Raw genomic sequence first — 24,791 nt, 5'->3', positions numbered from 1 at the left:
CTAACAGAACAGGATAACCCCCAAGAGTCCAGGGGAAGCTTGGCTGGAGGCCGTGGGAAGGAAGACGCGGCTCCATTTGGCACCGTTCACAGACAGTTCCATCAAGAGCTGCATCTCTGCCCCAGAATTCAAGGTCAGCTCCAGTGGCCTCCGGAAAAGGAACTCCTCCCCTCCAAGTTCCTGAAAGGTGGAACTGCAGTCAGCCAGGCCATATCTATCTGCCTGCGTGGCTTTTCTGGGGAGCCCAGAGGAGGAAAAACGTTTGGGCTGTGCTGGGAGCGCTGGGAGAACGGGCTGGTGCAGAGACAAGCCTCATTCCTGATTGCGGATGCCCACGCTCTCAGGACCCCAGCAGACCTGGGTGCTGCCCAGGCGGCGGAGACAGGCAGGAGGGCGCTCCGGCTGTGGAATTTTCTGTGTTGACCCCACTGCAGCTCTCCTTGCACTGTGCTTAACCTACCCCCGCTCTGTGGGTTACCCTGAGGGTGTGCCAGCCCACCCCTTGCTCCCCTTCCTTCAAAACAGCCTCCAAATTACAAAACAAAAAAACATGATGCTTTGTAAAGGGAGCTGAAGACAGATCGTCCACTCTGGAGAGGAGACCTGCTCCTATGATGTTGGCTGCGGTGTCGCCAGCACCTGACACATGGGAAGGTCCTCCGTTACCATTTGCAAATGGATGGTGAGGGAGAATGGTCACTGTGGCTGAACGAAGCACAGCTTCTAGAGTGAACAGCCAAGGAGGGAGAGCAGAGCCTTCATTTTTAGTAAGGATATGACCAAAATAGAGGGAGTCCAAAATGGAACAGAGAACCACACGGAGTATCTTTTCTGATGAGATCAAAAACATCGGCTTCCCCCGGAAGGAAACAAGGATCATTTTTAGTTCCTGCGGAATTCTTTCTAGGAGGCTCAGCCAAGAAACATACGGTGTAAAGCAGTTTCCCAAGAGGAAGAAACTCCTGCCTTCCTGAGTGTAGCTCACAGCAGCCCCCGGGCCACACTCCCCAAAAGGACAGATGCTGGGCCCTGCTGGCCGTGGAGTACAGGTTGACCGGGCAGGTTTTGAAGTCAGACCGCTTGGGATCGACTCCTGGCTCTGATATTAGCTGGCTGTGTGACCCTGGACCATGTGACTTAACCTTTATGATCCTCCATTTTCCCCAGCTGTGAAGTGGGGATTATAATCACAACTACCTTGTAGAAAGATTGTGAGGGATCAATGAGATAAGCCACGGGAGACATCTAGCCCACTGTCTAGCCCCTGTAAGGTAGTGATAAATTCCCACTTCTTCTGGGCCTGCTGGCATTTCTGGATTTGATATACTCACTCCTGCAAAGGTGGAGAGGTGATACATCGTAACTTTGTACTGCAAGGTCACTGGCTTACACAGGGGAGAGGGCTGAACAGGGAGCAGTGGAGGGGTAGGAAAGGATGTTCTATCCTGGCTTGATTCTAGCCCTAGTCCAATGCAGGCCGTGCTGGTGGATATGGGCCATAAGTGAAGCTCAGTGTTGGGTAAACAGAGCTGAATATATCATCCCTGACCTCCGGGAGTACACAGGCTTCTCGAGGCTGAGATACATGTATGTAACCAAACTGGCAGCCTTGCATGGTTCCAGCACGCTGGGTTACCTTGTAATTCAACGCTAGAGTGTTTTGGTAATGTATCCATCCCCTCTAAAGGCAGTACAGTCAGCGTTTTGGCTAATCCTTGGGTGGAGGGTGATTTTCTAGGAGGAATAAAAATACCATTTCTCCTTTTTAGGGAAGGGAAACTGATTTTTGTGTTCTAATCACGGGGCCATTCCTGGGGTGTCACGGTGTTACTAAAGGCATGGGTTCCTTTTCAACACTTTCTTTCTGATGCGCCACTAAATACTGCCACCTAAAAGAATTTTGAGGATGAGCTTAAAGGTGAATGAGGCAGGAGCCAGGGCCAGGGCAAGGGGACGAGCTGGAGACTGGAGACGTGAAGGATTGGGCTCCATTCCCAAGACTGTCACTCTAGTAGTCTGAGGACAGGTCATTGTTGGGAGGGATAGCATCTGAGCCCTAAGGGGCCAGGCTTTTGGCCTGGGGATGGCTCACCTAGCCTAGATTTCCATCATGGCCAGGAAACCAGCCCCTCCCTGCCTGGGCCTCCAGAACTTTCCTGCTGACAGTCCTGCCACCAGGTAAAGTGGCATCAAGGCCCTTCCTCTGTTTTGTCCCCTATTCATCCACCTTGTGAGACTGCTAAGCTCAAGATACCCGCTAAGCATCAGGAGACCCCTAGAAACTCCAGAAATGTGTGGGTGCACTGGGGGGTGACCCTAAACCGGCCATTTGGGACTCACCTGAGCACTCAAGCCACCTCAAAGTGGGAACAACGAGCAGGTGACACCCCTGTGGCAGATGGAAATTTACTGCAGAAAATCAAAGAAATGCATGGATGACTATAACCAGAAGGTCAGGAGGTAGCGTGTGAACCAGGTAAAGCTCAATCCAGTAGCTGGGCTTTGTCCCCGACGATCTGATCCCCTAGTTCCTCCTTCTCTGACTTCCATGTGTTGGCTTAATCTGAACACTGCCTTCCCTTGAGTTCCAGAAAGAGATCTGTCATGGTCGCCTGGGGTGCTCAGTCGGTTGGTTAAGCATCTGCCTTCGGCTCAGATCATGGTCCCAGGGTCCTGGGATGGAGCCCCGCGTCGGGCTCCTTGCTCAGCAGGGAGCCTGCTTCTCCCTCTCCCGTTCCCCCTGCTGTGCTCCTCTCGCTTTCTCTGTCAAATAAGTAAGATCTTTAAGAAAGAGAGATCTGTTAGAGCCTTTCCTGGGGACGTGGGTTTCCTTATTCACGGAAGGCAGTTGGAGCTTCATCGCAGGAAAACACCCACCACAGTGTGATTCCACAGAGAAACAAGAGAGCTGGGGTATCTTCTGTAGATCGGCTTCTCTCCGTGGGTCTAGGGCCACTCTTCCAAGGCGCTAATTCCCCAGCACGTCCTGCAGCGTGCAGAGCAGCCTGCTGGAGTCAGGAAAGCCCTGAGGCAGAGAGCCATGGGCAGCGGCACCCTCAGCTGTCTGCAGCATGCTGGCTTGGAAGGCGGTGCGGGACGCGGGGGCGGGGCTGACCTGCAGGCATCAGTAGAATCCCTCTTCCTGGCCTGGTTCAGCTGAAGAACATACATCATCCCGGTGGCCGTAAGGAGCCATCGAGGATGTTTTAAGAGGGTAGATGGCAGAGTCCAGTTTGTGTTTGAAGACAGTTACTTTAGAGGCCAGATCACATCTCAGAGTGTCCAACCACCTCCGTTCCTGTGGGAAGCATGCCTGCCCCTGGCTGTGGAGTGCTGTGATAGAGAGAGGGTGAGTCACGAGCCAGAAGGTAAGGATTTGGCAGGTGGTCAGGACAAGGATTTGCTGGGGCTGGAGGCTCCCAGCGCCCCGCCGGAGCCACAGCTACCTGCAGTCTTTGGGATGTAGTCAAGTTCCCCTTCTGCCCCGGACACCCCGAGCCTGAGAGGAGGCTGCTGCGTCTGGGAACACAGCGACTGGGGGCAAACAAAACATCCTTCTGCATGGAGCAGGGGTGCAGGCAGCCGCCGGGTTCTCGGGGAGCCTCCAGGAGAAGGCAGCCCGAGGCTTTGGGGCCCAGCTTTCTTGCATTCCATCAGACATTGGATTGGGGGGAAAATGGCTGTTTTCCTATTTGGTCTAAATTCATTTCTCCCCTCCCCCACCCCTCCCTATGAAAGTCTGTCTGAAAGGAAAACAAAAGGTTTCCAGCCAGCTGCCCTTCCTCTAAAGAACAAAGGGCATAGGACCTGGGGATAAGCAAGCTAAGATGTGGTCTTTCTCTCCTTCCCAAAGTGACGTGACTTAGGCCAATGTCTTCGCCTCTCTGGCCTCTTCTGATCTCAAAAGCAGTGCCGTCCAGTAGAAATATTTCATGACCAACACATGCAAGCCACACGTGTAATTTTCAGTTTTCTCATAGCCACATTTAAAAAAAGAGCCTGACTCATTCGTCGAGCCTGTGATTCTTGATCTTGGGGTTGTGAGTTCAAGCCCCACGTTGAGTGTAGAGATTACTTAAAAATAAAATCTTCAGCGGTTGCCTGGGTGGCTCAGTCGTTTAAGCGTGTGCCTTCAGCTCAGGTCATGATCCCAGGATCCTGGGATCAACTTCCATGGAGGTCGGGCTCCTGGTTCAGTGGGGAGTCTGCTGCTCTTTCTGTCCCTCCCCCCCACTCGTGCATGTGCACACTCTCTTTCTCTCTCTCTCTCACAAAAATAAATAAAATCTTCAGAGAGAGAGAAAGAAATAAGGGAGATAAATTATAATATATTTTACATAACCCAATATATCAAAAATATTATAATTTTAATGTATAGTCAACATAAAATATTATTAGTGTGATATTTTACATTCTTCTCTTTCTACTGAGTATTCAAAACCAGGTGTGCAGTTTACATTACAGCACATCCCACTGTGGACTGGCCACACCTCAAGTGTCATTAGCCACTTAATGGCCAGTGGCCTGCGTATTGGGCAGCAAACACCAGGGTTGCTCAGATCTTGAATTTAGATTGTGGGATTCCAAGATGGACTGTGCTTTTATTGCAGCAAGAGGGTTGGAGGTTAAAAATAGGAGAGAACTTCGTGTGTGGGTGTATATGTGTGTATGTGCATGTGTATATATTGTGTGTGCTTGTATATGTGTGTATGCATGTCCGTATGTGTGTGCATGTATGTGCGTGAGTGGGGGTGGGGCTAAAATGCAGAAATCGGGTGCCAAGAAAAGCTGTAGAGTCTTTATTCCACACAGCTGGGTTCAAACCCTGGTTCTGCCACTTCCTGGCTGAGAGTCTTTGGACAAGTCACCTAACTTTCTAAGCTTGAATTTCTTTATGATGGAAACTTAGGGTAGTAATGCCAAGAAAATAAGAATATATGTGAAGCACAGAGCCTTGTGTCTGGCACATTTTAAGTAATTATGGCAGAAATTATTATTCCATTGAGGCCAAATTAAAACCAAAATTTCATGCACTGGAGAAGAAAATGTTCCCCCCTTTTTCTTTCTGTGGGACAAGATACTTTAGAACAAGGATGGAATACTTGTGGTACTAGACTCTTATTCCTCTGTCATATGTCTTGACAGATATCACTCATCAATCACAGTTTCTCTCCATCTGAGCCCGGATGGAACCTCAGAAGCCTTCTCAACACAGGCAGCCACTACCCATCCATCTGAACTGGGAAGACATGAAACATATTTGTTATTCCTGCCCTAGATCATTACCATCATCTGACAGAAGGCAAATGTCAGATCTGAGTGTTTCTTTAGTCCCAGAGTCAGGGTGACCCAACCTGCCTCTGGTTTCCCGAATCCTTCATTGGCTGGACCTTGGGAACCAGCTGTCTCTCTGGAATGCCTTCTCAGGCCACGCATCTGGGTCGGGGTGGAACCCTGGCTACTTGATCCAAGGAGGCAGGTTCATTTAGAACTCCAAGGGCCCGATTTCTCTTGTGCCAGTTTGCCAGCGGTTAACGAATGACCAGCCATTTCACCAACAGCCCTGCTTCCCCATCATCATTCTCGCTCAGTCCCCTGGTCACGGTCACAGAGAGTCTCACCCAGGAGTGCTGTGGAGCCAGCCCATCCATCCCGGCTGACAGAGGGAAAATCTCCCTGCACCAGCCCTGGGGCTTCTCTCACAAAGATGAGAGAACGAGAGCCAAGTCGACACTCCCTCCCCTAGGAGACAAGGCAGCAGAACCATGAGGTTTAAGACAAATGCAAAGAAAACAGGCCCATCCGTCTTTGTTTCTTTTTCTCATTCAACAAATATTTGCAGGGACCCAGGGCGGTTTCTTAGGACCTGCAAAGATGGATGGAGCTTGATTCCTGCCCTCAGAGTCTACAGGACACAGGGGAGCCTACAGCAAGTCGAGCAATAACCGAAATACCTGATAAATGGGATGAAACCCAAGGGAGGTCACGTCACATCACCCCTGCTGGAAATCCTACACAGGTTTCGGAGACCTCTGCATAAAATCCGATGCCCTGACCTTGGCTCGTGAAGCCTGATATACGAGGCCCCAGCTACCTCTTGGACCTCCTGACCCACTGGCCCTGTCTCCCATGGTCCTCCAGTTAACAATGGCCATCGGGTCCCCAGCCGCTCTCCCTACCTGTGACAGCGTACCCCGGCCTCCTCTTTGTTGGCTCCCTCTTTTTATTCGACCCATTCCTCCAGCCCCTTTCCTGAGCAGCCCCTTCTGACCCCAGTGACAGTCGCCACTCTTTAGCTTCTATGACATTGTCCTCTATCACCTGTCCTCAGGGCACTTCTGTGCAGGTGCTAGTTCGTGGTGATTAGCGCCTGTCTCTCCAAAATGGGAACCCCAGGAGAGCAGGGACTTTTCTTTTTTGTTCTTGGCTACATGTGCATCTGGACCCCTGCCTGGTAGATGGCCAGTAAATAGTAGACACTTGGTGGGTGGTCAGTAAATATTTGTTTACGTAACAAATGAGAGGCTATTAGCCTATGTTCTTGAGCACCTACCAAGCATCGTGAAGAACACTCAACATGAATCATCTTAAAAGATAGGTGGTGTTATTACCTCCATTTTCACGGTGAGGCAAGTCCTCATTTGTGAGAGATTGGCCTGCTCATCTGAGCCCTCAGCTGGTGAGTGGTGGAGCCAGGATTCCAGCTTCGGTTTGGGTTTGAGAACCCAAGCTCGTAAGTGTCTTCCCAGCACTTCCTCTCCATGTAGGCATTCACCCAGCTCAGTTCTGCGTCATTGGCACGTCGTGTCCCGCTTTGAGGTGGCCTGAGCTGCTCAGTCGAGTCCCAGATGGCTGGTTTGGGATGTACCCGCAGTGCACCCACATGTTTTTGGAATTTCCAGGGGTCTTGTGAGGATTGGGGAGTGTCTTTAGGGCAGCGTTCTTACCAGGTAAATGAATAGGACACAAAGCACAGGGGGCTTCTCCAGACCCATGGCCTCAGCTATCTGGAGACTTGGGTTCGAGGCCTGAATCATGGCTGCAGGTTATGAGGAGCCAAGTCACTTCTCAAAGCCTCCGTCTTGCCACGTGTAAGGTGAAGGGGGTTGGGTGGTGCTGCCAAGGCTGTCTAGGCCTAGACAGTCCTGCCCGCTCAGCTTCCACACACGCAACAGCTCTGCGGCCAACCTACGATAGAAACTTCTGGATAGGCCAGCCCCTGAGGTTCCTTTCGCCTCTCACCTGCCAGCATCTCCTTGATTCCATTTTGCATCGAAACATACATGTGGGATAGCAGTAACACCAATCCTGTACTTTAAAGTTGAAAACAAATTTTGCTGACTTTGTCTCAGTTAATCGTCCCAAGAAGGAGGCAATATTTAAAAAATTATTTTCATGTCATTCAGTTTCTCTCAAAACAAAATATTTTTAAGCATTTAGAGGGTGGACCAAGATGGAGGACCTAACATGTATTTCCTTTCCTCCTGATCCAAATTCCATTAAAAAAGAATAATTGCAATCGATCTGCACGTTTGCAGGGGAAACAAAGGTGCTGTTCATGGACTAGGAATTTGAAATAACTTCAGACAGACTTTAATTAGACACTATCTGAACTGCGGAGAAGGAAGTCTGGAGAAAGCCGTAGTCTCTAACCTGGCTCCAAGCTCAAGCGGAAGGAGGAAGGAGGCTCTGTGCTACTGACGGGGGATGATTTGTGGGTCATGCTCTGCCTAGTGAGGCTGATTGAGTCTTTTGCCCTCCGGACTCTGGGAGCAGCGGAAGCGTGGACATTGGGACTCTGGCGCAGGCTGATCCCTAGGGAGCCACTGACCGCAGGAGGGATGCAGGAAACAAGTTGCTGACACTCCCGTCCCGCAGCACGTGTCACTCCATCCTCCTCAAAGGCAGGCAACAGGAAATAGAAATATCACTCGCAGGCAAGCAAACTGCATTCCAAATGCAAACATGATCCAGAGCCAAGAATCTCGAAGTATTTGGAGGGAAAAAAAACAAACAAAAAACTACTCCTGAAAGAGAAAAATACTGCCCAAGTAAGCAGAGATAACAGCCAACGAAAGATGGCAAACCAAATGCGATCAATCAATTTAGAAGGGCCAGATAGGGTGCTGTATTCCTCAAGCAAGAGCGATGGAGTGTGCAATCAATTAGAGTATCCTGAAATTTAAAAAATATAATAATCACACGGGGTTTTTTTTTCCCCTTGTTACAAAAGAATTTCGAATTGTGGAAAATATGGAGAAAAATACAAAATAACAAAGAATCCAAATCATTCTTATCACAGCACTGAGAGAAAACTTTTATTTTAGTGTCTTTCTTTTCAGTTTCCAAATATATACGTAGAGATATGTGAATATATGCAAATAGGCACATACATTATTTTCCAAATCATTTTTGTACAAATGGTATTATGCTGTTGGTAACGTGCTTTAAAAGAACTCCCACACCTAGCAACATACTCCGAATATCTTCCCATGTCATTAACCATTTATCTACATAAGATATTTAACGCATGCATGCTATGGCAGTGTATGGATCCCCTCATAATTGATCACCCCAACCCCCTATCTTTGTACGTCTAGATTGATCCCAACTTTTCACACGTAGGAATAAACGATGCTGGGAGAAGCGTCCTTGAACACGAATCTTGGCCCACCTCTTGGCATGTTTGAGGTGGCAGTCTTCTAAAGCCCATTTTAAAGTATGGGGATCATCATGATGATAGTAATAGCTAACATTCACAGAGCAGGTTGTGTACAGACAAGTGACACCAAACTAGTTTGTCTGTCTCCTGGCTCCATGTTTGGGCTTGTTCTTGGAACCCACCATTTGGAAGTTGGACGGCTGGCCTAGCCACTCGCTAGCCGTGTGACCTTCAGCAAGCCCTTACAACTCGGGGAGCCTCAGTTATATCGACTGTAAAATGGGGCTACTATTCCTACCCAATTTACAGACTAATTGCAGGGACTGAGTGAGATAGTACAGGCCAAGAGCATGAGGCCTGGTTCATGAAAGAACTCCGTATATACCCATCTGTCCGTGGAGCTAATCAGGAAAGAATATCACTTCTTCACTCACACAGTGGGGGGTGCTCAACCAGCCTGTCTCGATAATCTCTTTGTCAACCACCGTGCAAGTAGGATTTTTCTCTTTTGCTCTTCAAATGCATCTAATCTGAGGGGAGAGGAGAGGGGAAACAAGAAAGGCCCCAGGATTCCCTCCAGCTTCCTGCTGGCTGCAAAAATCCAACAGGAATCTGCTTCTGGAGGGGCTGGCTTCCCATCTGGCTGTAATCACCCGCCTGCCACCCGAAGTGCGAGCGCCTCACAAATTAGGGAAAGCAGAGGCAGCCACTTCAGACCGATCACGGGCAGCAGGACGCCGAGGGGTGGCAGAACCACTTGCCGAAGCTAAAATTAACAAGCTTCTTGGGTTGAAGGTTTTAATTAAAAAATGCTAGAGAATTATTTCCTTAATTTAGATACTACTTCTTAGTAATCACTTTCCTCTGCGCTGCCCCGAGACTCTATCTGCAGCTCGTTTAATGGATGTTCTCGGGAGCCTGAGCTGCACAGAAACAGTGGCGGGAGCCCGGGGAAGTGGGTGTCAGACATGGGTGTCCTTTGGAGCTCCATCCCAAGGTCCCAGACCTCTTCCTGCTATGCGTTCCCTCTGGCCCGCAGCGTCCTCTCCAATGGCTTTAGGTGCTGGCCATGTCCTGTTGACCCCTCCGTTGGCTTCATAGCCTGGAGGGTCTATGATCTCCAGAGCCACATCCCAGTTGCCCGCCGGGGACACCGTAGGCAGCACCATAGGCAGCAATGGGTCTAAAATAATCTCCCCCTACTCCCTTCCTCTTCCATTTCTCAATGCAGTCCATAGGGTACTAGATCTGGATGCCCAAGCCAGACACTGGCGTCATCTAGGTTCCCAGGGCAGATGCTGTGCCCTGACCATATCTTCTCATCCTGACCATTCAGGGTACACCAGACAGACTTCATCTGCTGGCTCCTACAGTTCGTGGCCAGAGGGTTTCTCTGTCATCTATATGGGGGGCTCAGATGTGCTAGGGAATGAGCCCACCCTCCAGAAGCAGCCCTCAGCTGATCCTGGTGTATAAATACCCCAGCTCCCCTGCAGCCCGAGTGGAATTCCTCTGTGGTCATGGTCTACACTATCCCTAGAGCTCCCCAGCAGGATTAAGTGGCTTTTGTCTTCAGTGGTAGCTGATTAGATCCTTGCTGGCTGCTTTCTCTCCCCCTCTCACCTCTTGACTCCTCCACCTTCACTTCCTAAATGAGATTCTCACTCTTGAATCCTTGTCTCACAGTCTACAATTGGGGACCAAGTTAAGGGTTCTCCTCTCTCCCTTTGAGTCTCCATGTCCATCGATCTGCAATGCCTGTGTCCTTCAAGATCTCTCCAATCTGACCTCTTTACTTCCTTTCTGCTCCTACTGCCTTAGTACAAGCCACCAGCATCTCTGGTGTGACTACCGCCCAGCCTCTCAACCTGTCACCAAGCCCCCCATCCATCATACAGGTGCATTCAAGGCGATCTTTGTAGAATGAAATCTGACTGTGCCATGCTTCGGCTTCATCTCACCAACTAGACCAGTGTGGTGAATATACCCAGCAGTGCCTGCCCACCCCTCTGCTGTGAACCGCCAGCCTCTCTCCAACCATAACCATCCTAGACAGATCAGTATGAGTCCCTTTCACTGTGGTTGCAAAGAAAGGGACGGTTAACCCTGTCCAGGGCGGGTCACCCTGCTTTAAAGGTTTGGGTAGAGGCACAGACTTTATGTTGTTTCATATCCAATGCTGGCAAATCAAGTGATGTTTTCATAATGACTCCCTGTGAACATTTCAGAGATGACTTCTTTTTTTTTTATTGATCCTTTTGCCAGCTGTCATCACCCTTTAATTGTGTCTCCTCTCCCCTCCTCCCACCTAGCCTCTCTGACAGATAGATAATAATGATCTGTAAATAAACATGAACGTGTACCAGGGGAGCGACTCTTGAAAAGCACTCTGCGTGGCAGGAGGCAGGCAGACGAGCAGAGCTCTGGAGCCATTCAGACCCCACTTAGAATCACAGCTCTGCACTTTCCAGACCAGGACGACCCGAGAGAACATTCTGTGTCAATGGAGTCTTCTACACCTGTGTTATCCAACATGGCCACGAGCCACCCATGGCCTTTGAGGACTTGACGTGTGCTTAGTACCACTGAGGAATTGGATTTTTAACTTATTTTAATTGTAATTAATGTAAATCTAATAGCAACACGTGACTGGTGGCTACTGTCCTAGACAGCGCAATTTTAGAGGCCCGGTCATGTCACCCCTCCGAGCCTCTACTTCTTCCCCTGTCAAATGGAAATAATCCTTTCTCTGCCATTAGGCCAACACCAGCTGCTGTAACAAACAGGCTCCGGGGCACAGTGGCTCCAAGTCAGAAGTTTCTTTCTTGCCCGTGTAACAGTCCAGGGCCGTGTCTCTGCCAAGAGATGTTCGGGAATTCAAGATGGCGGGCTCTACTTCCTCCCACACAGGGTCGCTCTAGTTATCCCCGGTCCAGCCAGCAGGAAGAGGAAAAGAACAGACTTCCAAGGCTAGGGATTTTATCTCAAGCAATTGAGGTAGCAGTTATAACATCATTTCCACTCTTTCAATTCTTGGCGAGAGCTCACATTACCACTCATACCTGCTGGAGGAGATGAGGAATGAGACCCAGCTGGGGAGCTCTGTTCTAGCTAAAACTCTTGCTCTGGGATAAGGAGAGAACACATTTTGGAAGACAGATAACTGTATCCATTGTACCTACTTCGGAGGGTTTTTGTAAAGGTTAGATGATATTCTGTGCATAACACAGTACTTGTGTATCATTCAGCTTTTGCTGTGGAAAAACAAACAACTGTAACATTTAGTGTCTTAGAATAACACTTAGATCCTAGAACAATGACCAGTTTAGCTCCCAGTTTGGGCAGTGGTTCTAGTCTCAGATGGTCTCGGCTTACTCATGCCATTTCAGGAGGTGGCTGGGTTGGCTTGTGTTGGCAGGGGAGCTGGCTGATCTAGGACAGTCCCAGCTGGACCATCTTGTCTCTGCTCTACTTAATTTCTCATCCTCCAGCTGGCTAGTGACAGGGTTCCAAGATAGTGAGGGAACATGCACAAGGCCTTTTGGGGGCTCAGGCTCACAAACGACACCTGCCAAATCACTTCTGCCACACCCTGTTGACCCAAACAAGTCACAAGGCTAATCAAGATGCAGGAGCAGGAAAAGAGACTCCCTGTGCTTGAGGGAAACAGGTGCAAAGTCACATCGCCAAGAGGTGTAGGTACGGGGAGGGGAATAACGAGCACCCTTTTCACAGTCTACCGTAATTTGGCACACAATTCATTCAATAAATGATGCCTAATATTATATTATTAATCCATGAAGGCAAATGGATTTTTCTATGTTATCCACTCATTTATTCATTCAGAAATTTATTGAGTCTATACTATGGGTCAGGCTGTATGCTAAAGACAGTGGCTGGTTTTGCTGTCTTGGGCATTGTACTGCCACCAAGAAGTCAAGTTAATTTTTATATCACAAAAAAGGGAAAAAATAAACTTCAGAATAAAAGCTGGTTCTCCACCCCTTGGCTCTTGACTGATGCCCAGCGTCCTCTTGTCATTTCCCAGGTACCTCTGATGAAAAGGTAGCTTGTTAACGCTGACCCCCGTTGTTTTGACTATGGTGTGGTCATTTCTCTGAGTCTGGGTGCATTACCAATGAAGTTTGTAGCTGCTTGTGGCTTTGTCTGCTGGAGGAAGGCACTTTAGAATCAACCTGGATAGATCCAGCATGAACTGACAGGAGCCTTTGGAGAAAGAGAATAAAGAGCCCACTGATTCAGAAGTCTATATGAAAGGAATCCTTCTTGCTTCAGCGTAAAACAGCTTGTCTTGCCTGCAAGATGAAGCAGAAGCGTGAAGGGTGATGAACGGGAGTGGTTTCCGAAGCACAGGGAAATACCACGGGCCCCACAGTGAAGTTACATCTGGTGACTGCGAGATACACCTTGGGCCCACGGACACCCCTGTCTTCTCTCCCCAGGTAGCTGTAGCCCTGCTCCCACTCTCTCGCTATCAAAACCAACATGCTTTTGCAGCTAAGCACCTCGTGGGGGACATGTTCTCTCGAAAACTCCCAAACAGAAAATACGAACTGAAGACTGAATTAAATGCCCAAGATAGGGGACTCTGGAAAAATAAGCAAGGATTCCAGGCCTTTGCCTTGCCTCTCTCCTGCTTTTGGGCATCAAAGCGGCTTATGAAAGCAGCACACAGAGACCTTTTGCATCAGAAACGAATGACTCCTTAGGAGATTTTCTTCCCACTAGTTTATTATTGAAAAGTTTCAAACCTATGGCAGAGTTGAAAGACTTTTATCCATCACAAAGATGCTACCACTCAGTATTTTATTTTGCTTGCTTTCTCGCTTCTGTCTCAATCAACCCAGGCTTCTTGTTTTTCTGATACATTTCTAAGTAAATTGCGGCCATCAGCACACTTTGGCAGGGGCTTATTAAGACCACAGATGTCAAAATCCATATCCTGTCCCCTGAATCACTTGCTGGGGGATCTGCCTTTTTAATAATTATTAACCCCACTTTACAAGTGAGTAAACAGAAGTTCAGAGATGGGTCCCAGGACCTGCCCAAGGCCCCATAGTAAGAAGGTGCTAATGCTGGGATCTAAACCCACGCAGGGCCTGGATACTCGGAGCCTGTGCTTTGCCCATTCTGCTGCAAAGGGTGTCTTCGAGGTCTGCTCCTGGCCCTTCTCCTGGCCCAGACCTGCCTGTTGTAGCAGGAGCTCAGGGCTCCTGCTTAGCGACTGTGTCTCTGAATTTCCTCAATGCTTCTGCTCAGGGCATGAGACTGGGGCCAGACCCAGCTCTAGAGAGTCTGTGGTTTGGCCAGGCCTCCAACTTTAGTTGCAGCCCTCGAACCAAGAGTTTTTGTACCTCTTGAAATCTGCAAAATGGGCACAACGATGGGTCTCTGACTCTCGGGGTTAGTGAGACGGTTCATGGAAATGTGTGAGTGCTGAAAAGAAGATCCTTTTATCATGAAACTCATTAACAAATATAGCCTTAGAAATCTCGGTCTGTAAACTCGGGCAGGCACAAAACTGGACTTAATTTTTTTTCCCCTATAACCAAATTTGGTTTTAGTTTGAGCTCCTCCTGTTTTACTTTAGATTCCTCAGAAACATACTTTAAGGTGAGGATTCAGGTAAAAGTGACTGAGAAGAAAGTGGTCTTGGAAAAATATGACGAAGGTGAAGGCAAGTGAGACCCCCCCCAAGGCGGGGGGGCAAACCAGGTCTCATGCAGGACAACCTCTGCTCAGACCTGCAAGGTGCTGGGGCCAGTGACAGTCCCACATTAGAATGTTCCAGATTGGGGGCACACAAGTTGAAGATTTTTTTAAGATTATTTATTTATTTGAGAGAGAGCGTGTGTGTGAGTGGGGAGAGGAGCAGAGGCGGTGGGAGAGGGAGGGGAAAAGAATCTCAAGCAGACTCTGTGCTCAGCACGGAGCCCCACGCAGGCTCGATCTGACGACCGTGAGATCATGACCTGAGCCGAAATTAAGAGACACTTCACTGACTGAGTCACCCAGGGGCCCCAAGCTGAAGATTTTTATTTCCTTCTCTCTGCCCCTGTCAAGTATCAGTTAAAGGCTTTCCTGGAGGATGTGAAGGCATAGGCACTTAGGGTTCTCAAGGTGGGCAGGGCCAAGGGGGTTCCGGAAGCCGGAGGCAGCCCTGCCACAAAGAGATATAAGCGCTGGCCATAGAGAATCGAACACCTGGGAAGAGCATGGGCATGAAAATGACAAGGGACCCAAGGGATATAAGTGGGACACCAGTAGCATGTGCTACAAACCCCATGCTGCCTCAGGCAGAATTCTGGACTAGTCTCATCGGGGTTACCTTGAGGGGCATGCGACGTACCCAAGTGTGGCAGTGAGATGGGGATCCGATCCTTCTGTTTTTAGTCTGTTTTCCTCTGGCAACAGCCGCAACATCCTGACCTGTGTGCTCATGGTGCACCTGCCCGTCCGAGTCATTGACAAATGAGTCTGTGTCTCCGACCCCCAGCTTGGCCCGCAGGAGCTCTTCCACTGGCTTCACAGCACTCTGGGATCTAGGAAACTGTCTCCAGGACCTGCTTTGGCCCCTGGATTCTTCTGCTCTGACGCCATGCATCAGCACAGGAAAACTCAGAAGGGAGTGGTCTCGGTTCACATGTCACACCTATCCCATGCTGGGCACCAAGAACGCAGGTCTTAGGCCTCCTGTCGGCAGGTGACACCCAAGGGAAGGACTGCTGCAGAAGCCTGCTGCTCTCAGGTGCCCCACCCTACCTGGGGATACTTCCTTGGCCAGGGGCTGGGGAGGGGAGCACAGAGTAGAGCTCCTTCTCGGGATCCTAACACTATCTGAGCTCTTGGGTTCTCATTTACTCTCTTCTTTCTTGATCCCTGTGGAGTTTTTCAAAACCTAGGACATCTTGTCCATACTCAGCGTTCTTCCAGAGTTTGTCGGCAGCCCAAGAGCACTTCTCAACTTTGAGCATGCATGACAATCACCTGGGGAACTTCATAAACACATCCACTTTGCACAGGCCTCTATCTCCACAGATTCTGACACAGGAGAAACACTTCAAAGCTCTCAAGCCAGGAGCCTGACTGCTTTGTTATGTCTACTCTGCTGCATCAGCTCTTTCTCAGGCAGACATGTCTTGCCAGCCACTGCCGCCTGAATCGGGGGAGAGAAGGTGCTGTAAGGACACATAATGAATGTGGAAAACAACTCCAGTGAATGCTCCAGAACGTGACACTACTTCGCAAGGCTTTATCCCAACTCGTGAAGCATTTGAAAAAAAATTATCACAGCCTGATTGTTTAGTCTTCAGCTGCCCTTCTTCCTTCCACATCCTTCTTCTACAGGCAACCCATTGTGATTTTTGTAACTGGGGGGGGGGGCGCCCTTCTCTTCCCCTCCTGCAGCAGCCTCTTTGCCAGTTTCTCCCTGCTGGATTGTTCTTGATGATAGATATGGCGTTAAAAACCCATTTGGCCGTGGGTTCTTCCAAAAATTCATGCTTGGGTACAAAACAGACCACTTGCTCTGGGGCAAGGAGGCAGCAGAGCATAGCAGTCGAGAATGAGGGTGCTGGGGCTGATATCCTGCCTCTGCCACTTTTTTAGCCCTGTGTGATTTCAGGCAAGTTCATTTCTCGGAGTCTTAGCTTCTCCAACTGGAAAATGAAGGTAATAATATCAACCACCACAGAGGGGCGCTGTGAGGACTTAAACGAGCACACGTAGGGGCCGTGCTCAGCGCGGGAGATGTGTGGCTCTTACAGGTATCCACAACACCAGGTGTTTCCCAATGCGGCCTTAGCCTGCGGATTCCCCTGGAAGTTTTTCATTTGGGCACCCTTCATTCCCATTTGGCTGCAGATGGACGGGGTTCAAGAAGCCATAGGGGTTGGAGAATGTGAGTCAAGGGCAGAGGGCCAGAGGGCGAATGAGAGGGAGGGTTCTAAGCTATTCTGCAGAATGTCCCCTTTACATTAGACCAGAAGTATCTTGAGGTTTCCCATTGGTTCAGACCCGGCTTTGTTAGAAATGACACTGGCAAAGGGGGGTGAACAGGTGAGCGGTGAAGAGTAGGCTTAAGTGGTTTTTAATTTTACATTTTAGAGCAGTCCCAATTTGAAGTTGGGAGAGGAGGGGTGGGAAGGCGTGGAGACCCATGTTCTAGCAGCTACTGTTCATTGAGGGCCAACTATGTGCTAAGCTTCTAAGAACTTTACACACATTCGCTTGTTTCATCCTGTCTCAGTCAGTTCAGGCTATTGTAAGAAATACCATAGATTGGGCAGTTTAAACAGCAAACATTTACGTCTCACAGTTCTGAAGCCTGGGAAGTCCAAGGTCAAGGTGCCAGCAGGTGTAATGTCTGTTGAGGACCTGCTCCCTACTTTAGGGACACCTGCCTTCTTGCTGTATCCTCACATGGTAGAGAGAGAAAGAGGAAGCAAGCTCTCTCCCCTCTATTCTTGTAGGGGCTCTCATGCCATCATGAGGACTCTACTCTCATGACCTACTACCTCCCAAAGTCTCCCATCTCCAGATACCATCTTATTGGGGATTGGGATTTCAACATCTGAATTTGGAGGTGGGGGACACATCCAGTCCATATAGCACATCATTTTATCATACATCCTACAACAACAATCCTATGAATTCCGTGCCATTCTGACCTCCATCCGAGAGATGAGGAGGCTTGGCTTAGGAATGGTAACTAAGTCGCCCAAGTTCATGTGGCTATTTGGTGACAGTGTCAGGATTTGAACCCAGGTCTGGCTCCAGATTCCACAGCCTCTTTACTGCTTTATCCAATGCTTTCCATTGACAGATGAACCCCTCTTCCTCCTCCAAACAACCCTTTAAAGCAGAGTTTTTGAGGGGCCAATGAAACTCACAGGTCCTCATGGATCCTAAAAGGGTCATAACTACGAAAGCCATGTCAGCTGGGAATGCCTAGTTCTGTCACTTTCTTCCCATACAGATGTCTCTCTTGGGGCATCAGTCTGACCTTACAGTCTCAGGGTGGATGGCACAGGGACCAGAAACAAGCCAAATATACAGGTAAACATCACAGCAGGATCCTCCGTCCAGTCACTGTGGTTACATTGTCATGACCTTGGCCAAACCATCTGACCTCGTCAAGTGTCAGTTTCCCCATCTGTAAAACAAAATGCTAATAGTACCTACTTCTAAGTTTCGTAGAGCTTTAATGAGATATGGTATGTGAAGCTCTTAACAACAGAGGCTGGCTTGTCGTAAGCTTTCCAATAAGTATTTGCTATGATACTATTATTGCTGGTCCAGAAATAATAGTCCCTGTTGCTTTCTCTTTTCTATTATTCATCACTTTTTTTTTTTAATTTTTTTTTTAGTACGTATCTTGCCTCTTCACCAAGGCAGTGAGCTCTTGAGAACAGCCAGACTGCTTGGGATTAGATTTCAAATATATCCCTCTCCAGCTCTGTGATCTTGGGCGAGTCCCTTCACCTTCCCAAGCCTCCGTTTTCTCTCCAGTGAAACGGGCATATTAGTAGCACCTACCCTGCAATATTGTGTGTCTATGTGCAACACCCGAGAACAGTCCCAGGAACATAGTAAGGGCTAAATAAATGTTAACTGTTACTGTCGTTATAGCCACTGGTGCTCTTTTCAGTAACAGTGTCCCACTGAGAGCTGAGCTCACAGATTTTGCTCAGTAAATGCCGGTGGGATGCCAGGTCACCCCTTCCAGGTCAGACAATCGATTATGCTCCAGTCAGTGGGTTTCCTCTTGCAGGCTCTGCTGTAATGCGTAAAGCAGCAGACCCAACCTCCACCCTGGCTGATCTACGAACAAGAGTCCCCGGCGGAAACAGACACTGAAATATGATGCTCCCGGCCCAATAAAATTGTCAGATGGGCTGCTCTGAGCAAGTGCCTGATTAAGCGAATCTAACTGCCGTCGTAGGTTACTCCTCGGCACCATTGACTAGCGGGGAATCGATCGATCGTCTGGGCTGGGAAGCGGAGGCAGTGCAGGGAGGTGAGGGTGTCCAGGCAGGCGTCCACTGTCAGAAACAAATTACTTATGTCTCCAGGACTGCCTGGCAGGAGGGCCATAAATCATGCTGGTAATCGATAGCTTGGGGGTGGACCATCAGGAGGCAGACGGGGGGGGGGGGGGCTCCAAAGGAGGTGGAAGGAGCCAGGTCCCAGAGGGGTTATATAGGAACAGGTCAGACAGCCCCAAACCCAGCTCTGCTCTTTTCTGACTGTATGAGCTTGGGCAAGTCACTTAACCTCAGGAACCATTTTCTCATCTACGAGACAGGGCTATTAATACCTCACAGGGCTCCTGGGAAGCTGAAACGAAGGAGGTGCAGACAGCCTACCGCCGCCCTGCCCACCGAGGCAGCCACCTGCGGCCGGATGAGACCTGGAAGTGCAGCAGGTCCAAGTTGAGAGCCGCCGCAAATGTAAAAGAACACAGCGCATTTCAAGGACTTCGTATGATAATAAGAATGGACAGGAACTCCTTAGTTCTTTTTCATATTGATTGCATGTTGAAATAATAATAATACGTTAGGTCTATCAGATTGAATAAAATATACATGAAAACTAATGGCAAATGCTTCTTTTTAGATTTTTTTAATGTGACCACCAGAAAAGAACGAGTGGAAAACATCTCAGTAACTTTTTATATGGGTCCCATGTTGACATGATATTATCTGCGATATACTGGGTTAAATAAAAATATGTTATTTAAATTAATTTCCCGTGTTCCTTTTAATTTTTTTTTAATGTGGCTATAAGAAAATCTAAAGTTATTTATGTAACTCTCATTATATATCTGTTGAATGACACTGGTCTAATGCTTGCTTTCTCTTGTATGTTTTTGCTTCATGAAATCTGATGAGCTCCGCACTCCCCCGGACAAATTCCATCTTTCTCTGAGTCTCAGTTTCTTCACCATATACTTGCTCGTATTCACTTGCTTAGTTTAGGACCAGAAGCACGTCAGGACAGAGGCGCAAGGAGGAATTTGCAAGCTCAAGCAAAATTCCTCGCTCAGCCAGTTCCAGGTGCCCCATATGGTGTCTTCCAAGGGCTGGACAAAGTCCCATTGGGCGGTATCGCTTCCTCTCTGAGGTAACCACTCAGAGAGCCAAATACTGAGGAGCAAGTGGCCCGCCTACGTGGCCTGAGGAGCCCCATCTTCCCTAGAGCTGCAGTCTTCCTATTGGCTGAGCACAGGCTGGGTAATTCCCATCTGAGCCCCCAACCTTCTCCCGCTCACCTCCTACCTGAACATTCTCACAGCTTTCCTGAAATTGTGACTCTTATTCCGGAAAGTGACATTTTCAGATAAATAAGCTGCTTTATTTGCCCTTTTGTCGCTGAGTAGGGGTGTGTGTGTGTGTGTGTGTGTGTGTAGTTGTAGGTGAAATAATTGCATTAGGTGGGGAAGGTGACTTTTTAAATTTGTATGTATGGGAAAGAGGATAGAGGCTGGGCAGCCAAGGGGTGGAATGTAGTGGGCATCTCTGTGTGTGAGCACACTTGCGTACATACTTGAGCCCCGTATCCCTTCTCGGCTTATTCTGAGAACAGCACCATCCCCTTTCTTTAGGGAACTGTCTGTCTGTCCCTCCCCATGTCATGCCACTGAGCCGTGTTCCTCGGATGCTGGGGTAACTGGGTAACTTGAGCTATGCCAATCCGAGTCCCTTTCTTGGCGATTTGAATCTTGAACAGATACTCCAGGGACAAAAAGAATGAATTTATTTGTCCTTTGAGGCAGCCCACCATTCTTGCTGCTAAGGTCACTGGGACTGCCCTGGTTACTGGCCTTTCTGTGGCCTATTGTTTATCTCCTATTTTAATTCTGTGAAATTCTGTTAACTCTCCCAACTCTCTGGACAATCTGCTTTCCCAGGAGGACTGGGGGGTGGGTATTTAAGTGGGGGAGATCCTAATATAATGCTAGCTCAGCGTAGCCTGAGAAGTTCAGAGCCCCCTCTCTAGATTTTTGCCAGTTCTCAGAAGGATTCGCATCTCTACCATTCTTGCTTCCACACTTTGTGGTCCCACAACCCTCCAGACGTGAAACTCAGCTTCCTGCTTGAGTTCCATTATTTAAAAAAAAAAAAAAAAAAAAAGAAGAAAGAAAGAAAGAGAAAGGAAAGAAAGAGAAAGAAAGAAAGAAAGAAAGAAAGAAAGAAAGAAAGAAAGAAAGAGAAAGAAAGAAGAAAGAAAAAAGAAAGGAAGGAAGGAAAGGAAAGAGGAAGAAATCCAATTGCACAAATTATTTGCGACAATAGTAGAATTTTCCACAGATGTTAGGGATTGGGTCAACATTGCTTTAGTGAGAACGACTTCCAAATGGAACATTAGGCACCAGGATTTTCAAACGTCCCTGGATCAACACTTTTTGTGGGTGATGGTGGTGGGTGAGTCAAGCTCCCTTTCCCTCGCTCAGCTCCAGCCTCTCCCCATCTGGCTGGGTCTTCTCTGTCTCTCATCTCTTCAGGCTCTCCTAATCTCACTTTGCTACCTTCTGCCTTGGGCGGGGGGTAGGGGGGAGCATCAGTTAGTTTTGTTGTCTAGTACAGAGTCACTTCAGACTTTTCTCCAAAACCTTTAGGGGATTGGACACCCGGGTCCTTGCATCCTGACCTTCTATTTCCAATCCTACAACTTCGGTAATCAGCTGTTAGTAGAATAATATTCTTCCCACTTAATTGCAATGATTATTTTTAGCTATGACCACAGGAGACTATCTCAGCTTCTCCCCCTCCTCCGCTCACTGCCTTCCCAGAGCATCACCCCTGGGACCAGGGACCTGTCTGTAGTGCCACGTGCCTGCTGAGAACATGAGAATTGATGATGTCCAATGTCACCATGGGGGGAAGGAGTGAAAATAAGAGAGTGGCTCTGGGGTCCCTGGGTGGCTTAGACTCTTGATTTTGGCTCAGGTCATGATTTTGGGGTCGTGAAATCGAGCCTCATGTCGGGCTCTGTGCTGAGTGAGGAGGCTCCTTTGGATTCTCTCTCTCCCTCTGCCCCCCTCCCCCCCATGAAAAAGAGAGAGAGAGAGAGAGAGAGAGAGAATGGCCCTGTTTCATTGAGCGCTTACTCTGTGCTGGGCCCTGAGCCAAGCACCTGGCCTGCATGGCCTTTCTCGGCCTTCACGAGCACCTAGGAGGTGGGGTACCACACTGATACCCTGTTCCCAGATGTGGAAACTAAGGTGTGCCCGGGCCTCCACACCCCATGACCTCGCGTGTTCCCTGACTGCAGACAGAACAGAACGGAAGCCCCCAACTCCACCCTCACGTGGCTGGCCTGCCTTGGCTAAATCCACTTTGCGATCACGCTTGCCCTGCAGTCGGCATGGTACTGGCGAGAGCCTAGAGTCCTGCTCTACACACTGCAGACTGAATCACATCCGTCAGCCTGGCGCCCGCGCTATTGTTCCCAGGGCCTTCCCAGCTTTAATTAGAATATTCTTATTTTCCCTGGGAGAGGGAGGCAGCGGATCTCAGCTTCAATAACCTTGCCGGGGGCCAGAACCTGGAACTGCAGGGCTGGTGGGCCATCAGATGGAGCAGCCAGCAGGAGTGGGAGGGGAGGATGGAAAGTCTGTGTTGGGGGGGGGGGGGGCCTCTGCCCCCTCCCACCCTCAGTGAGCTGCTGTGATGTTAACCGTGGTGATGAAGGAGCCCAGCAGGAAGTGACTTTGAAGAGGACACACACTCGCATGCATGTGAGCGCACACGTGCATACACACACGCGCACACACACACACACACACACACACACACTCCTAAGACATGAGGGACAAGGGAGTCAGCTCATCTGCTCACGGACTGAAGTCCAAGTGCAGCCACACCAGAAGGCCCGTGTGGAGAGGCTGGGAGGCCAGGCTCGTGGTTCACCCCACGCTCCAGGAGCCATGTACTACGGTCCTCAGGGCAGCGCCGCCCCAAAGACACATAATGTACATTTCACAGGTAATTAAAAATTTTCTAGTAGCCACATCAAAAAAAAAGGTAAAAAAAAACAACTTGAAATTAATTGTAACAATCTCTTGTATTTAGCCCAGTACATCTAAAGGGTATCATGTCACCAGGCACATGTGGCCGCCGTACCTCGGGACCCAGAATTGGGGTTTGTACCGTGGAGCCTGACGCTCGCGGCTCCAGCCTTGCCCTGGTGTTTGCATACGGTGTCATCTAAGTTACAGACCTCTGTTCCTCACCCCCTCCGTCTGTGGGATGTGTGACGGTCGTGACCTGTAACTCACAGGCTTCTGTGAGCATTCAATGTAGTAATTCATGCAAACCCCTTGCCAGAGCGCCTGCCCATAGTAGGTCCTGGCGTGTTAGCTACTCAGTGGTTCTTCCCATAACGTAATGACGGCCACCATACAGGATGGTGTCATCCAAGCCAGGCCTCTTGCTCCCTGCTTTACACTCTGCAGTCACCGTAAGCCGATCACAATGCTTTGAGGTAGGAATCATTAACATCTGTATTGTATAGACTTGCAGAAACTGAAGCTCAGAGAAGGGCTAGCTCCTACTAACTGCAGGACGAAATCTTAAAGCGGCTGATGAAGGACTTTGCAACCTGTCCCTCTCCACCTCAATAGCTGGACAGCAGAGTGACAGCGAGTATGGACGCTAGACCCAGCTGACCTGGACTCGAATCCGGTGTCTACCACTTACCATCTGTGTGACGGTAGGCAGGTTGCTTCCGCACTCTGAGCCTCAATTTCATCATCTGTGAAATGGGGGCGAGCAACTGCATAAGGTCCTTGCGAGGATTTAATGAGTTAATATATAAAGAGTGCTTGGCACAGAGTAAGGAGCGTATAAGCATAGGCATTTTTATGATTTTTATTGCGGGCATTTTTCACCACTGCCTGTCCCATCTCTAAGGAGGATTGTTATAAGCAGTTTTCTCCCAGATGGACCTCCTTCTCTCTTTCCACACCGCAGGTCCTTTGCCCAACCTGTTCCTTACATCTACATTATGTCACTTCCTTCCCTTAGTCCTTTCTGGCTTTGCTGCCCCTTTGTCTAGAAAATCAGGACTCGGTCCCCTCCCGGGGCATCCCCTAGCCCCACGCCTACCTCCCCACGTAGCCCTGAGATGGCTGTTCCTCTGTCCCGGGGCAAAGGCTTTATCAGGACAGGACCGTGGCTGTCCTGTCGGTCTCTGCCCCTGCCCCAGCCCCAGCCCCAGCCTGGCTCGGGGACAACTTGTCGCTCAGAAACACTTGTGCCCTGAAGAGAGATCTTCCCAGTCACTGGAAAAGAGGCACCGGCCATCCTTTCCCTGCTTGGTTCTGCCTGGCTCTTGGTTCACGGCACAACTCAGTCCATTTTCTCACTGTGTAACAGGACAAATCACTTCACCTCTTTATTCTTTTCCCCGGACTCTATCAAGGCATAATTTACATACGGTAAAACGCACCAATCTTAAGTCCGTGGCTCGATTAATTTTGCAAATGCGACACTCTTGTATCACCCTGATCAATTTATATAAAATCCTTCCAGAAGCTTCCCTGTGCCCCTTCCTAGTCAGTACCCTTCCCCAGGGGTGAGCACTCCCCTGATTCCTGTCACCATCGGGAAACTCTGCCTGCCTTTGAACTTCAGGAGCACAGACTCTATTGTACAGACTTCACAATTTCTGTGAGATTCCTCCACACTGTTGAACTTCAGCAATGCGTCCTTTTTTATTGCTGAGTCATGTTCTGCTGTATGGACACGTCATTTCCCCTCCACCCCCGCCATTCTCTTGTTTGGGGACATTTGGGTTGTTTCCTGTGCAAGTCTTTTCGTTTTCATTTCTCTTGAGTAAATATCTTGGAGTAGAATTGGTCCTACGATAAGAAGGAGTAGACTATGTCTTACTTTATTAGAAACTCACAAACGGATTTCCAAAGCGGTTGTACCACTTTGTCTTCGAGACTCTGTTTTCTCCATTTGCGATGATGTGGATGGAACTAGGAGGTATTATGCTAAGCGAAAGAAGTCAGTCAGAGAAAGACAAATACTCTATGATCTCACTCATATGTGGAATTTAAGAAACAAAACAGATGGGGCGCCTGGGTGGCACAGCGGTT

This window comes from Ursus americanus, chromosome 30 (genome assembly GCF_024610735.1).
Source record: "Ursus americanus isolate L20-20 chromosome 30, mUrsAme1.1.p, whole genome shotgun sequence".
NCBI lineage: Eukaryota > Metazoa > Chordata > Mammalia > Carnivora > Ursidae > Ursus > Ursus americanus.
This window is presented reverse-complemented; position numbering follows the sequence as displayed.